This window comes from Nothobranchius furzeri, chromosome 1, assembly GCF_043380555.1.
Source record: "Nothobranchius furzeri strain GRZ-AD chromosome 1, NfurGRZ-RIMD1, whole genome shotgun sequence".
NCBI classification, from domain to species: Eukaryota; Metazoa; Chordata; class Actinopteri; order Cyprinodontiformes; family Nothobranchiidae; genus Nothobranchius; species Nothobranchius furzeri.
Genome location: NC_091741.1, coordinates 100029560 through 100043869, shown reverse-complemented (window position 1 = coordinate 100043869; position 14310 = coordinate 100029560). Strand labels below are relative to the sequence as shown.

At 42.0% G+C, this 14310-nt stretch overlaps 1 protein-coding gene across 4 annotated transcripts in view; it reads right to left on the bottom strand.

Annotated features, from left to right (window-relative positions):
- The window catches only part of frmpd3 (FERM and PDZ domain containing 3), a 186320-nt gene extending 172632 nt beyond the window's left edge, over positions 1-13688 (bottom strand). For 3 of the 4 annotated variants that reach the window (XM_054738961.2, XM_054738960.2, XM_054738962.2), the window contains exon 1: positions 13166-13687. The gene's annotated coding sequence lies outside the window, so the exon portion shown is untranslated. Of the gene's footprint in view, positions 1-13165 lie in introns of all 4 variants that reach the window. The other variant, XM_054738967.2, reaches the window with a different exon arrangement.
- Positions 13689-14310: the final 622 nt, after the last annotated feature.

Genomic DNA, 14310 nt, shown 5'->3' with positions numbered 1-14310 from the left:
GTGCTGGCAGAAAAACATATTTGATGTTTTTATTATAATAATAATAATAATGCATTGAACTTATGTAGTGCTTTTCTAGACACCCAAAGACGCTTTCACACACTCTCACATTCACACACTGCTAGTGATGGTAAGCTACTTGTAGCCACAGCCGCCCTGGGGAGGTCTGACAGAGGCGAGGCTGCCATTTGGCGCCGTCGACCCCTCTGACCACCACCAACACAGGCAAGTTGGGTGAAGTGTCTTGCCCAAGGACACAACAGCAGGATACCCCTGGCGGGAGCTGGAATCGAACCCATGACCCTCCGATCATGAGGCAACCCGCTCTACCACCTGAGCTACTGCTGCCCACATTATGTCGGTTTTTGCACTACTGGTACTATTAAGGTTATTCTGACTTTGTCGTGTTTCTCTTTAAATTAATGATTACATTTTTCAAAAGTAATATTCAGGGAGAACCAGGTGTTGAACTAATCCAAATGGAATCATTTATTCATTTAATTATAGTAACATAAGAGCAAAGCCAGCCATTACACGCCCACTGTTACAATTAGTTTTGTTTTAAGGACATTTGTAGATGAGTCAGGGCAACAGTGAAAGCTGAGAGAACTGTGAACAGGAAGAGAGTAATGATTACAGCATGTTATCTTTAACTCCACAGTGTCATTGTGGAATGTGCCCGGAACATTGGTGGGGGAAAAAAATTAAATTTATGGAATAACTTGGTCAGTATGTTATGTAGCTGAACCTGCACCTGACCAACTTCAACAAGCGCAGGACAGTAGGGTGTGCGGTTAGCTACCCCTACCTCTAAAAGCATCCTAGCTACAGAAATGCAGAGCTTGATAACTCACTTCTACACTGGGTGGAGTTGGGTCTTCGACTAGAAGTATGACGCCACGTGGCAAAAGCTAGACGTCTATGGAGGACCGACAACCCTTCTATCCACCAGGGCAACAAAAATCTGCACCTGAATTGATTGAACTAGGAAGCAGCAAGCACATCTGAGAAATGACATTTTACATCCTCGCCCTGCTTGGAATCAGCCATTCTAGATTAACACAGTGAGGACAGAAATAACTGGCCTCAGGGGAGATGCTGCTACACTTCAGACATGAAGAGGTAACCCCCCTGCACACACACACACACCCAAGGAGCAGCGCTGCTGCTGTCAAAAGAAGTGCACAGAACAATCGCTGGGTGGAAACCCCAAGAAGATTAAAGTCAAGATCATCACTATCAGCATGAAGGCAGTTTTCCTCCATGGAGCAGAGACATGGAGGACCAACACCACCAAGGTGGTGTTAGACAGAGCCCTGAAACTGCTTGTTTAGATACTGGAACTGTCAAGAATAGAGATGCTGAGATTGCTCGAGAGTGATTTTTGTGCAAATAACTTGATGAACACATTTTGTATAGATATACCCACAGCCCTCCGTATAAATTGATGACAAATGCTTCTGAGTAAAAACACATCCCAAGTGCTAAGGCTAGCTTGAAAACACAAAGTGGCAGCATCTAAAATTGTTAAAGTCCCATAGTCATCATCACACACTGGTGAAATTCATCTCTGCATTTGACCCATCCCCATGGGGGGAGCGGTGAGCTGCAGCTGTGGCTGTGCTCGGGAACCATTTGGTGGTTTAACCCCCCAGTCCAACCCCTTAAAGCTGAGTGTCAAGCAGGGAGGCGTTGAGTCCCATTTTTAAAGTCTTTGGTATGACCTGACCGGGAATCGAACCTCGATCTCCCAGTCTCAGGGCGGCCACTCAACCACTAGGCCACTGAGCTGGTGACGGCAAAGGGTTTCATGGTTTCAATTTTCAGTAATGAAAGAAGGTGAAAATTCTTTATTTATATTTATTCTCCAGCTACAGTTTTAAAATATATAAAATAGAACTATTTATCTCAGGAATTGGTTGTAATTGAATGATTTGAGTCACTTGATGAATTATTGTTGGTCTAATTGAGAAGTTTTCTTTTTGTTACATAGCATGTTTTTTTTATTTGTACTATAAATGATGAATTGTGTTGCAGCATACCGTCCTCCTTGATTAGTTCGGAAAAACAAACAGCAAATGTGTTACTCCATTACAATAAAGCGTTAAATGTTCTAAACATTCAGCTGAGTTTCATTTCAGACTTCTACGAGCATTAAGATGTGGCTGTGAGTCATCCGGCAGCTTGAACGTCCTTGTACATTTAAAAGAAATTTTAAAAGAAATCTGGGAGCTGCACTCTCTGCTGCTGATGTTGTGGCTTCACTTCAAAGAGTCGTGTTTAGGTGGGATGCAGACTTGTGTGTGGCAGCTTGCTAGAAAACACACTCGGCTGTGATCAGGAGAAATGGCATCTTTGTGACAAATACATAAACATCATATATACCTAAAGAAAGCAAGACCACACTGTATACTGGATGAGTGTCTTAATTAATAAGCTATCAAAATGCCCATGCTCTTATTTTGAAAAAATTGATGAAAACAATCAATCATCTTTTACTTTATATTTTGATTTTAATTTCCATTTCTTCTCCTTTTCTCAAACTTGCTTGAGATAAAAAGAATATATATATATATATATATATATATATATATATATATATATATATATATATATATATATATTTTTTTTTTTAGATGAACCTCTGCCACTTCTTAAAAGTAAGCATGTGTGGTTATCTGGGTTCACAGCTCTCTTTGAACCATAATAATAATACATTTTATTTAAAAGTGCCTTTCAGGACACCCAAGGTCACTTGACAGAAAACACTTAATAAAATACAATAAAACAATAATAAAACCCAAACAAGAAAAAACAAAGAGAGAAACAGTTCAATAAAATCAGAGTTTGTAGGCAGATTTAAACATATGTGTTTTGAGTTTTGTTTTGAAAAGGGTAAAACTGAAAGGCATTTCTCCATGTTGGATATACATGGAGAAATGCCTCAGGAAGAAAAACACATCATGGCTTCACTAAGAAAACAATAAGATTTATCCTGCTTTTTCAGTAAAAGGATGAACTTATGTAAAGCTCTTTTAAAACTCGGGCTCTATTTCTCAGATGTGGATTAAGCCAAGCCCCACACTAAAAACTTGTGTCAGTGCAGATCTTTATTGAATATTCCTTTTTTGTCGAGGACTGTCTTTAATCCATGTCTGGGAAAGCAGCTGAGTGAGCTCAAAATAAAAAGCTTCTGAGCCATTGTAGTTCCACGTCCTTGGGATTTTTCACATTTGGGCATCTGAGCCAAATTTTATGATGGAGAAGAAACAAAACAAGAGAAGAAGATGGGAGGTGAGTGGCTGAAGTGACAGAAAAGGAGTTGATTGAAGAAATCCATTAAACTCCTCTAAAATATTCGGTGTATTGCCATAAACTGAAAGATTTAGGTCAGCGTGTTTTCACTTGGACAAAGGATGGGATGGAGAAGACAAACTGATAGGCTGCCGTCCATCCCATCTGGTAATAAATACTACAGGAACTTTCAGTATAACAGTGTGTACAATGTAAAAACAAGAATTATAGCCTTTAGATCAAAGGTTTACTCTCTGGATGAATGCAAGCCTTCCAGTTTTAGACCCCTTGAAACGTTATGCACCCACACCTTCGCCAAGAAGCCGACACATCCCCATTGACCACCATTGTGTTTATCTGTTCGCTGTCAATAAACAAAGCAAATAAAATCCATCAGCATAGGTAGCACAAGTAGAGCTGTAGGCTGCACAAGTAAAGGAAATAAGGACAGTAAAGTAAAATTTTACAGGTTCTCCAGCTGATAAAACGCACTGAAGACAACAGTTACCATGGATAACCCCCCACATCATGGCAGACAAACGTAAAATATCTTCCACACATGCCAAGAACAAACACGTTATGGCCATCTAATGACCTATGAGCTTTTTTCTGCGTGGCTGTGGGGCACGAGGAGCCGGGGGAGAATTGCCGCCTCAGAGGCATCAGCAGGAAGGAGTTGTGCTGCAGATCAGTCCTGAGAAATCAACGTGTGGTTATTCTCTGTCCTAACCAGTGACTCTCCAAATGGCAAACTGTTGTTTACTCTGAGCCACAGCTGCCTCCAGGTGGAGCAAAACAAACATTCTGCCCCAAAACAAAACCCAACTTCAGAGCCGGGTTTGTAGTTAAGATCCTGACATAAGGGCCACTCTAGGAGTACCTGAACTTCAGCGTAATTTCAGACTAACATATGGTCGTGCTGAAGTGTAAACATCTCTTAGCAGCTGTCAGGTTTGTGATGCAAGCAAGAAGGGGATAAAGTCTGTGCAGGTGGAAACTCAGAGCGGGTGGATGAGTCAGCAAACTCAAACAACAACCTCTGATAAAGTTTTACGTCTTAAAATGGTACTCAGTACTTCAGTCTCCTTGACCATAATCCACCATGGTGGTGCTTGACAGGTTGAATATCAGTGAAACTAAGCCTGTGCTCAAAAAGCTAACCAAGATGGCACACACTCTCAATCCACTTCTAGTTTTTGCATTCACTGCAAATTTTTCTCTTTATTATTTTCCCCAAAAGTATTTGTTTGGGATCTGGTCCCAGTTACAAAAAAATTCTGTCTGTTGCTCTCCACCAGATCGTGTTTTTCAGAGATCTGTAGGCACAGATGATCTGATCTCTATTAAGGTAGCGCGACTCAGGGTTGCGAATGACCACAGTCACCAATTCTTGTCATGTGTCTTTGCCTATGTATGTCTGATCTCTGAATTGTGTGTACTGAAACTTTAATTTCCCTCTGGGATTAATAAACTATCTTTGAATTGAAATGAATTGAATTGAATTAAAATGACCATTTCAAACCAAATATCATCAATGTATCTGTGTTTCATTTATTAAATCTGTGTCTGATCGTCTCTCCATCTTTGGCTCAATTGGCCCTCGGATACAGCTCCAGAAAAAGCTGGTTGTCAGGGGTGACCACGAGAAAGAGCAAGCGAGCGTGACACTGAGAGAAGAAATTTATTTTACTTTCATGGTAAAAGAGAGGAATATGAGTGGGATGAATGTTATCTCTGTTTGTTGGGAGATTTTCTAAAATACCACATAAAGTTTAGCCTCTAGTGAAATACTTATTTAGCATATTTAAATGACTTATTGCAGAAAACACTGTTGATTAAAAACCCATTTTCAGGCACTCAAAGACTTGCGAATGCCAGAAGTTCCCTGTCTTCCATCCTCATTTTAATTACATTTTTTAATTGTTTAAAAATCATATGCTGTAATTGTCTCAGCTCTGCATCCACTGTTGCCGAACACCAGATTTCAGCTGCTTAACAGTCTGTGGGTATTGTTGTCTGAGTCTTCTCTTCATGATGCAGCATACATTTTATTAGGAGACAGATCTGGAGTGCTGAGAGTTCAGCCTGAGTTTATGAAGCTGTTGTAAATTGGGCAGAATGAGTGCTGGTTCTGTCCTTCAGAATGAAAAAAACAAACAAATAAATAAAAATAACTCGAGAAGCAACGGTGCCTTGATAGGAGCAGTATCTTTCTACAGCTGTGATATATTTCTGCCACTTTCACACTTAAAAAATTATTCATTTATACATTTATTTCTATATTATATATTTATGCCCAGAGCACTGTGCTCCTGAGACCACCACATGCTGCTTCTGCTCGTTTTACTGATATCATCCAGGGACAGCTCAACTCTGGTCTATAGAACTCACCCCAGAAGGATGGCGGGTTTAATAAAACCATCAGTGTTTATGCACTGAGGTGGTATTCAGCTTTTACATAGATCGTTTTGGATTCATTTTGGTGTTGAGTAACTATTGGTATCAAACAGATATCAGGACTCTGGGGGATACTGTAGGAACAGAATTCTTCCTGAGAGTAAAACTTATATTGCATCAAAAGAGTGGTATCCCACAGCAGGTGATAAACCGGTACCCTGCAGATAATTCAGCTGATCTGGTTTTATTTCCATTACTGCACCAACCTGTCATGGATACAGATATCCAGTGAAGCAGTGGTTCGGTGTATATCAAGTACATTTACAAAAACACAATATCTGCCCCCCACCCCCAGCCCCAGTAAGATAATAGACCTCAAATTAGTAATGTGTATCTGGATATATGTGATTTACGTTCCCATGTATAGAGATCTATACCCTTAGGGAGGTCATGGAGGGTGGGTGGGAGTTCGCCCAACCAATCTACATGTGTGGGCCCTGTGGGGGTACTCCGGGAGTATGGGGTACCAGGCCCACTGATACGGGCTGTTAGGTTCCCGGTGTCAGAACTTGGTCCGCATTGTCGGCAGTAAGTCAAGCTCATTTCCGGTGATAGTTGGACTCCGCCAAGGCTGATCTTTATCACAGATTCTGTTCATAACCTTTATGGACAGGATTTCTAGGCGCAGCAAAGGTGTTGTGCAGATCTGTTTTAGTGGCCTTAAGATCGGGCCTCTGATTTTTGCAGATGATGCGGTCCTGTTGGCTTCATCAAATCGGGATCTACAACTTTTGCTGGAGCGATTTACAGCTGAGTGTGAAGCAGCTGGGTTGAGAACGAGCTCCTCTAAATCCCAGACCATGGTCGTGAGTCTGAAAAGGGTATGTCTTCAACAGATCAGGGATGAGGTCCTGCCCCAAGTGGAGGAGTTTAAGTATCTCAGAGCCTTGTTCACGAGTGAGGAAAAGATGGAGCGTGAGATCGACAGGTGGATTGGTGCTGCATCTGCAGTGATGCGGACGTTGTGCTGGTCTGTCGTGGTGAAGAGAGAGTTGAGCCGGAAGGCAAAGCTCTCGATTTACAGGTTGACCTATGTTCCTACCCTCACCTATGGTCACAAGCTTTGGGTAGTGACCAAAAGAAAAAGGTCATGGATACAAGCAGCTGAAATGAGTATTTTCTGCAGGCTGGGTTTTCTCTTAGAGACCCTTAGGTTTTCCCACCCGGGAGGGGCTCAGAGTAGACTCGCTGCTCCTCCACACCAACAGGAGCCAATTAAGGCATCTTGTTAGGATTGCGTTGAGATTCTAAGTGTTTATTCAATTTCATAATAAAAAATTCTCTCATGAAAGAAGTGTCTAGAATACTGGTACTTTCATGTTCTTATTTTACTACGTATGTTATATTTGATCTGCTTTTGACTTTTGGAGTACATCTAATCCCAGGTTTGTTTCCTTTTACCAGTCTTTCTGCTCATCAGGCTGACAGTCAGCTAGTCAGAGACAACAGTTAACGTGTCATACATAATGTTGGACTTCAGTAAGTCCACTTAGTGGAAACACATAGGTCTGTAGAGGACTCCATGAAAGGCCTCGACTCGTCAGCATGTTCGCATCCAGAACTGCTGACGGTGCTAAGTACTGGCTCTGTCTGACAACCTCCCTTCCTGTTTCATACAGTCAAAATCTGTTATACATAAAAATAGATATTTCAGAAAGGCCACTTGAGTCTTTTTTCTCATAATTTGCACTTAGGGATGGATTAATAATAATAATGCATTGAACTTATATAGCGCTTTTCAAGACACCCAAAGACGCTTTCACACACTCTCACATTCACACACTGATAGTGATGGTAAGCTACTTGTAGCCACAGCTGCCCTGGGGAGGTCTGACAGAGGCAAGGCTGCCATTTGGCGCCGACGGCCCCTCTGACCACCACTAACACAGGCAAGTTGGGTGAAGTGTCTTGTAGAGCCCTGCACTGAAGCCCTAGGCCCTTGGGTCGGCCCGGCCCGACGGCCCTCGGGCCGGGCTTCAGGCCAATGACTGTGTAATTACCTAGGACACGGGCCGGGCCGGACCCCTTTATTTTTAATCGAATTCATAAAAAAATTGAAACACTAAATCACTCAAGAAAAGATTCCCATCTGAACATCTGAGCTGGACACTGCTCAGCACAGCTCACTGTCAGCGTGTACTACATAAGGTACACAGTGAGCTGAAGATGTGGAAAGGGGCTTGGAGCGCATCGCAGAACCAGAGCGCATGCGGGAAGACTCCTCCAACTGAAGCGAGTGTTTTCCAAACCCTGTCTCTCAGAGAGACTTGTCAATTAGAAAATGTTCCCTGATTATGAAACTTTGGCTGAATAGCGCTTGTTCCTGTCTCCAATGTAGCAACGCATCCAGGAGCCGTCTTAGGAGAAGCCTCACATCCTCTTCAGCTCAGAAGCGCCTATGATTACGCACAAGCGTGGCGCGTCAACCCAGTCTCACAGTAAGACCAGGTTGGAACTGTTCAGGTTTACGCAGACAATCTTTACATTTAAAATTGGCATACAGATGTAAAATTAATGCAGTAAAATATAAAGCTTTTTATTTAAATATCCATTCATTATTTTACAAGCACAGAGAGCCGCATCAGATGGATGGAAGAGCCGCATGTGGCTCCAGAGCCGCGGGTTGCCGACCCCTGACTGAAACGCAGCAGTAGAGCCCTGCACGGGACTGTTTTCTTCATCCCGCTCCTGCCCGCTCCCGCTGAATTTCTGACAATTACCGCCCGCAACCGCAACGTGTGTGTCACATTCCCGCCCGCACCTGCAGAGTGCATGTCTACTCCCACCCGCAACTGCAAAATTCGGAGAAATTATTACCTCACAATAAAAGAGATGTATTGAGTTTGGGTCCTCAACATGTCATTTTATAGGCTATACCAGGGGTTGGCAACCCGCGGCTCTTCCATCCATCTGATGCGGCTCTCTGTGCTTGTAAAATAATGAATGGATATTTAAATAAAATGCTTTATATTTTACTGAATTGATTTTATATCTGTAAATCAATTCTATGTAAAGATTACAATAAGACGTCTTATTGAGGGGCGCAAGTGTGGAAGTGTGAGTATTGGGACTGGGTCTGTATCCCGCAGTGTTCTGTGCCCCACTCTTCTGGCTAACTTAACTCCTGAAACAGGAGCGCCAGAGCTTTTTCCTCACTGAGATCACCTCACAAGGAACTTATTTCTACTAAAGACCACAGGAAATGTCTTGAAAAAACAAGGTGATGTTGAGTTTCAATGCCCTGATCCAGGAACAACCAGTAAAAAACATGTCAGAGTGCATAAGCTAATGCCACAGAATCTATGTTTAAGTTATTTTCAACAATTCTCACACTTTCTTCATTGAGACATTTTTATTACACTGATGAAGACAACTCAGAAATCTAAACAGCTCTGCAAAAACTAAACATAGTTTAATAAAACATTTGTTATGATTTAATGGACCAAAGAAATCAGTTTTTCCTTCAACTGAATTAAATGTAGTGGTATCTTCATTAGCACAGAAATCAAACTAAAACAACAAATAAATCCCATCATTAGTGAACAAACTGTTTATTCTGAATTCATGATGGCAATTGCTAATGAAGAAACACATCTGTATGCCACAGATGTTGTTTAATATGCAGAAATCTGGATCTCACAGCCTTTGAAGCACGCAATTAATCTAAACAAATGTCCCCCAAATGCATCAGTGGTGTTCAATGGCATTAAGGTGTAAGTTACATTGAGCTTACAGGATCTTTTTCATCAGACATCAACAGACACACAGTTATGCAACTGATGTGGCTGAACGTTGATTGTAAGACACAAACCTTTCAGCCCAACAATTAAAACTAAAGATTAAAATGAATGCTCAGATTTTAAATCAGCTACAGAGAGGTCACACAGATTTTGTGAACACACGATTCTTTCATGTGCGTCTCTGGGAGCACTCATGTGTTTTAGTGGAGCCATGCAGCAGTGCTTAAACTAGACTCACAAAGTGTGACAGAGACTAAAATAAAGTGCTTTGTTTCCCTCATTTAAAAATGTCCACTGCAGTAATTGGTGTAATCTGTAGGTATAATTTGGCGCCAGTTCTTTTTTCTCTCTTTTTTGTGCTCTGCTTCACCTTTATGTGTGTCTTCAGATCTGTTGACCGGTGCCTACTGGTTTTCCTTCCATGTGCACCGGACCTTGCCACTTTGATGCTGATTGGATTTTGAAAGCATGGCCTGGCTTAGTATTTATCGATGGCAGTCATGTTATTCTGGTCGCCTCGGTGTGCCGTGTTTACAGTATAAGAAGTTGGCAGGTTTGTGAACTTTTGTAAAGGCGGCACAGCGAACGATGTTAACTTTTTCTACCCTGCAACCTTGGGGGTGTTCTGCTCTTTGTAATGACTAAGCAAAAGTTGACAGAGAAGATGAAACAGAGCTGCCTCTGAAAGTACAATATACAGCAAGATGGTAGAAATTAGTTTTGGATGCTATGATGTGCTTTAGATCTGTGTTTGTGAAGTCAGAATATCGATTATTAAATTAGGCTTCAAAACAAAGACATTTATTTTAAATTCTAAAGCTTGTGCGGAACTTTGGCGCCATGAAAACGTTCGGCCTCAACCAAAGCATCATGAAACGCAGCTTCCAAAGCCAGCATCTCATCTGGCTTAGACTATTGGTGGCTAACTCCAGAGGAAGTTTCAAAAACGTCTGAAAACATTACTGGAAGTTCGTTCTCCACTGTTGCTTGAACTTTGAACACGTTCAAACAATGTTCAAGACAGATTTTCTCACAAAGTTGTTATGTGTGCTTGAAGCCCATCTGAAATATGATTCACAGGGTTCAAGATTTATTTTGGGACAACCTCTAAGTTGAGCTATTCTATAGGTGATTGGCCAACAAAAGACAACCTGACAAATAAAAACACATTAAAAGACATTTTGTAACTTGATTTACATAATTTGTTATACAAATTGGAACAACTTCCATCCATCCATCCATCTTCTGAACCTGCTTAGTCCATGTAGGGTCACGGGGGGGCCGGTGCCCATCTCCAGCAGTCAACGGGCAAGTAGGCGGGGTACACCCTGGACAGAGCCAGTCCATTGCAGGATTGGAACAACTTGTTATAGTCAATTCAGTGAAAATTGGACAGTTTTTAGACAGTTATTTGTCTCCAACTAGTTTATCCAGCTGCTGGAACCAAACTGCAATCAACTTTAATGAGAGTTTCTAAAATGCCTCGGAACAAGGGTTCCCCGTTTCTTAACATGAGTTGCAAAGTCTTATAGCAATGCTGCTTAGATTTATAACAAGTTGACCACAATTCACAAGATGAATATTCTTTCAGAACAGCCCGTCTTTGCTATATTGAGAGTATAAAAGACAAATCTCTCTCTGCTAATGGAAACTGATGCAATGCCGCCAAACATTGAGAGCATGTAGCTAAGAGAAATGGTGACGCTCAACAGGCTTTGTTGCTCTTGTTTCTAAGGGTAACTTGCAGACTTATAAATCATTCATTTTTCATATTTATTGCTCAGATTTAATTTTCCACTGATTTATGTTCTTGTGCTACAATTGTAAATCTATTTTCCTGCCTTTAAAGTGTGCTTGGATTTATAAAGCCTTTGCAGTGACTCAGCATCATCGTCAGCCCTTCTAAGGCAGGTTCTCACTCAGCTGCGAGTGTTCAAAATGACATTAGCCGCTGAGTTTCGAGAATGGTTGAAACGTTTGCAAGGGTTAATAATTGCCCTACTCAAGTTGCTGCAATTTTGAATATCATTAATACGTTTGCAAGACAAATTGTCTCTGAGAACAATCTCAGAGCCATCTCTGGCATCTGGACAACGTTTCAAATGATTCTCAATTTAGTTTCAGTGCAGAATCGTAGGAATTATGAGAAAAATTTGAGAGGCAATCGTAACTGAATTGAAAAGAAAATGATGGTAGATGTCATCAACTTCAGATGTTTTTTAAGACAGTTTCACAAATATTTGATGCCACCTTTTCACAAATGACATATCAATTCTGTGTTGAAAAGCAAGAGTTACACCCAGTGAGATGGTGCAGTAGAGCTTTTACAACTAACCTGTAAAACAGCCACCGTCCATTACATGACACACCGTATGATGAAAACTATTGATATTTTTGACATGTGTTGAGTCCACTGCCTCTTGAATTAACCATAGCACTGAAGAGAGTGCTTTTCCCCTCATCTGTCAGGTAGCCTGTTTTAATGTTCTTCTCTCCATTTGCTGCTGTCCAGTGTCTCCATAACTAGTCGAGCCACACGATGAGATCACAGGAGCCTGGGTATCGAAAAAATGGATTTATCCCCCCGTTTTCTGTTGATTCCTCCTGGGTCTACGGCTCTGTGTTTAGTGATGTATGCTCTGTGCAACATCACTGGACAGCTCATCTCTGAGGCACCTCTGCATGAAGCACATTTTCCCAGAGCCAATCTCAGAACGGGGCTGCCGCTGTCATGGTCCTTGACATCCACAGAGAAAGTAAAAGCATTCTTTCTAAAGTCGTTTCAGGAGTCGTTACAAATGTTTAGAGGTAAACATGTTTATGTTTATTTATTTGGCAGACGCTTTTATCCAAAGCGACTTACAATAACATCAAAAACACATTGATAGAGGTTGTAAAGTGACCTTTTCCCTTGACCTTTAAAGATGCAATATTTCATCTTTAGTTGAAAGATGAGTTTTCATGTCCAATCGCTGTATAAACCCCCCATTCATGTGTTTTCTCAGTTTGAAGCCATTCAGTAAAAAATGTCAGCAAATCCTTTCTGTCCTCAGGCTTCTCACCCAACTTCTGCCTTTCTCAGCTTGATGTAGCACCCCACTTAGCAGCCAAGGGCTCTCCCTGCTCTCCAACTTCACTGAGCACCATTCCTGCAAAGTCCCCTGAAGCTTTTTAATTTTCCCCAACATTTCTTCAATTTAAGCACTTGTAGACACCTTGGTACACACTTCAATGGAAATAAAATTGGGTGAATGTGGTGTGGAATAAATTGAGTTTTATAGGTACATTTTTCTAATGTACTTTTTTGTATCAATACTCTCTTTTCTTTCTTTTTCCGCTCTGTCCTGCTGCATCCTTTTTTTTATTTCCAATGACGTTCCGTAGACATCCGATGGGTATCGGAGCATGTCCTCCAGGAGACACATTTCATTATTATGCTGCCACGGCACTAATCCACAAACCCATCTCCCTCCAATGGTCATGCAGCACAGCAGGCACGCACACACGACACACACACAGTAAAAGCTCCAGTGAGTGATCAATCACATTTAAAGCACAGATCCAAATCAAAGGACTGAATTAATCTGGAATCAGCTGCTGATTCCTTAACATCTGCACAAGTCAGCATTGACAGAAATCCAGCAGAGCTTTCCCCAAGTGAGCTACCCCCTTACCTGTGTGTCTCTGTGGTGGTCCTCCTCTCAAGCTGTGCCTGTTGAAGACCCCGGTCTGCACAGCCTTGCCCTCCTACATGGGCATGCATCTGTATGGTGAATCAGAGCTCTGCTGTCTGTCTGTCAGCCTGGAGATGAGGAGGGATCACAGAGTCCTCCCAGCTGGCAGCCCCATCTAGCGCATCTCCTTGTGCCTCCTGCTTACCCAGGTCATTCCAGCCAGCCCCCTTAGCAACCGCAGAGCCAGGGAGCGAGGAATCAGGGAGGGGGAAAATGATGGGAGGTGCTTAAAAGACTCAAACGGAGATGGAACGGCGAGCAGAGCAGCTCCTCCTACACGTCTGACTGCAGCCAGTGGACATGCTGCAACTGGAGTCTCTGTCCACGTCCTGTTTTCTCCCTGTGCATGAGTGTGTGTTATTGTTAGAGTGTGTGTGTGTGTTTGTATGGCTACTCTCTGTGCTGTGTGTGAAAATAGAGTCTATTCCCTTCTCGTTAATACTGCCCGTAGCTCCGAAATGCTGAGGTAGTGTGAGAAAGGATGAGAGTGAGGGAGGGAGGGATGTGTGGGAGAAGAGGAGGAAGAATGGCAAGAGATGCTATAGGGGAGCTTGTTTTCCCTGCCTGCTCTTTGGTAAAAATCTCACAAATGCATGGCTGAGTTCATTCAAACCAGCACAGATGAGCTAAAACAGTTGAAGGATGAGATTAATATAACACCAAAAATTATGAAGACACTTGGTTATGATTCTTTTTCTCGTTTGTCTCATTTTGATCAATAATGCAGGTGTATGCACAAATTTATAGTTTAGAGATGAATCAGAAGGGTCAGAAATCAAAGACTCCCCAAATGTAACAGCTCCCCTGCTCATCCCAGTTTCTCTACACTGTCTGTAGCATGTTGAGTCTTTTTAGGCCACTTCACAGTTATTTTTGATGATCTGTTCAAAGAACTCTGACAAAGTTTAGGCTAGAGGAACAAACTTTGAGAAGCATTTGGGAACATCAAATCTTTTTCTTGTTCAGCTTGTATAATTGTGTCACGGCGGTGACTTACCAGGGATGAAGATGTGACCGTCTTGAGCTGGCTGGTGTGAAAGACTGGGTGGATCTTGAGGGAGGTTGGAAGCCAACACCTGTAGGCG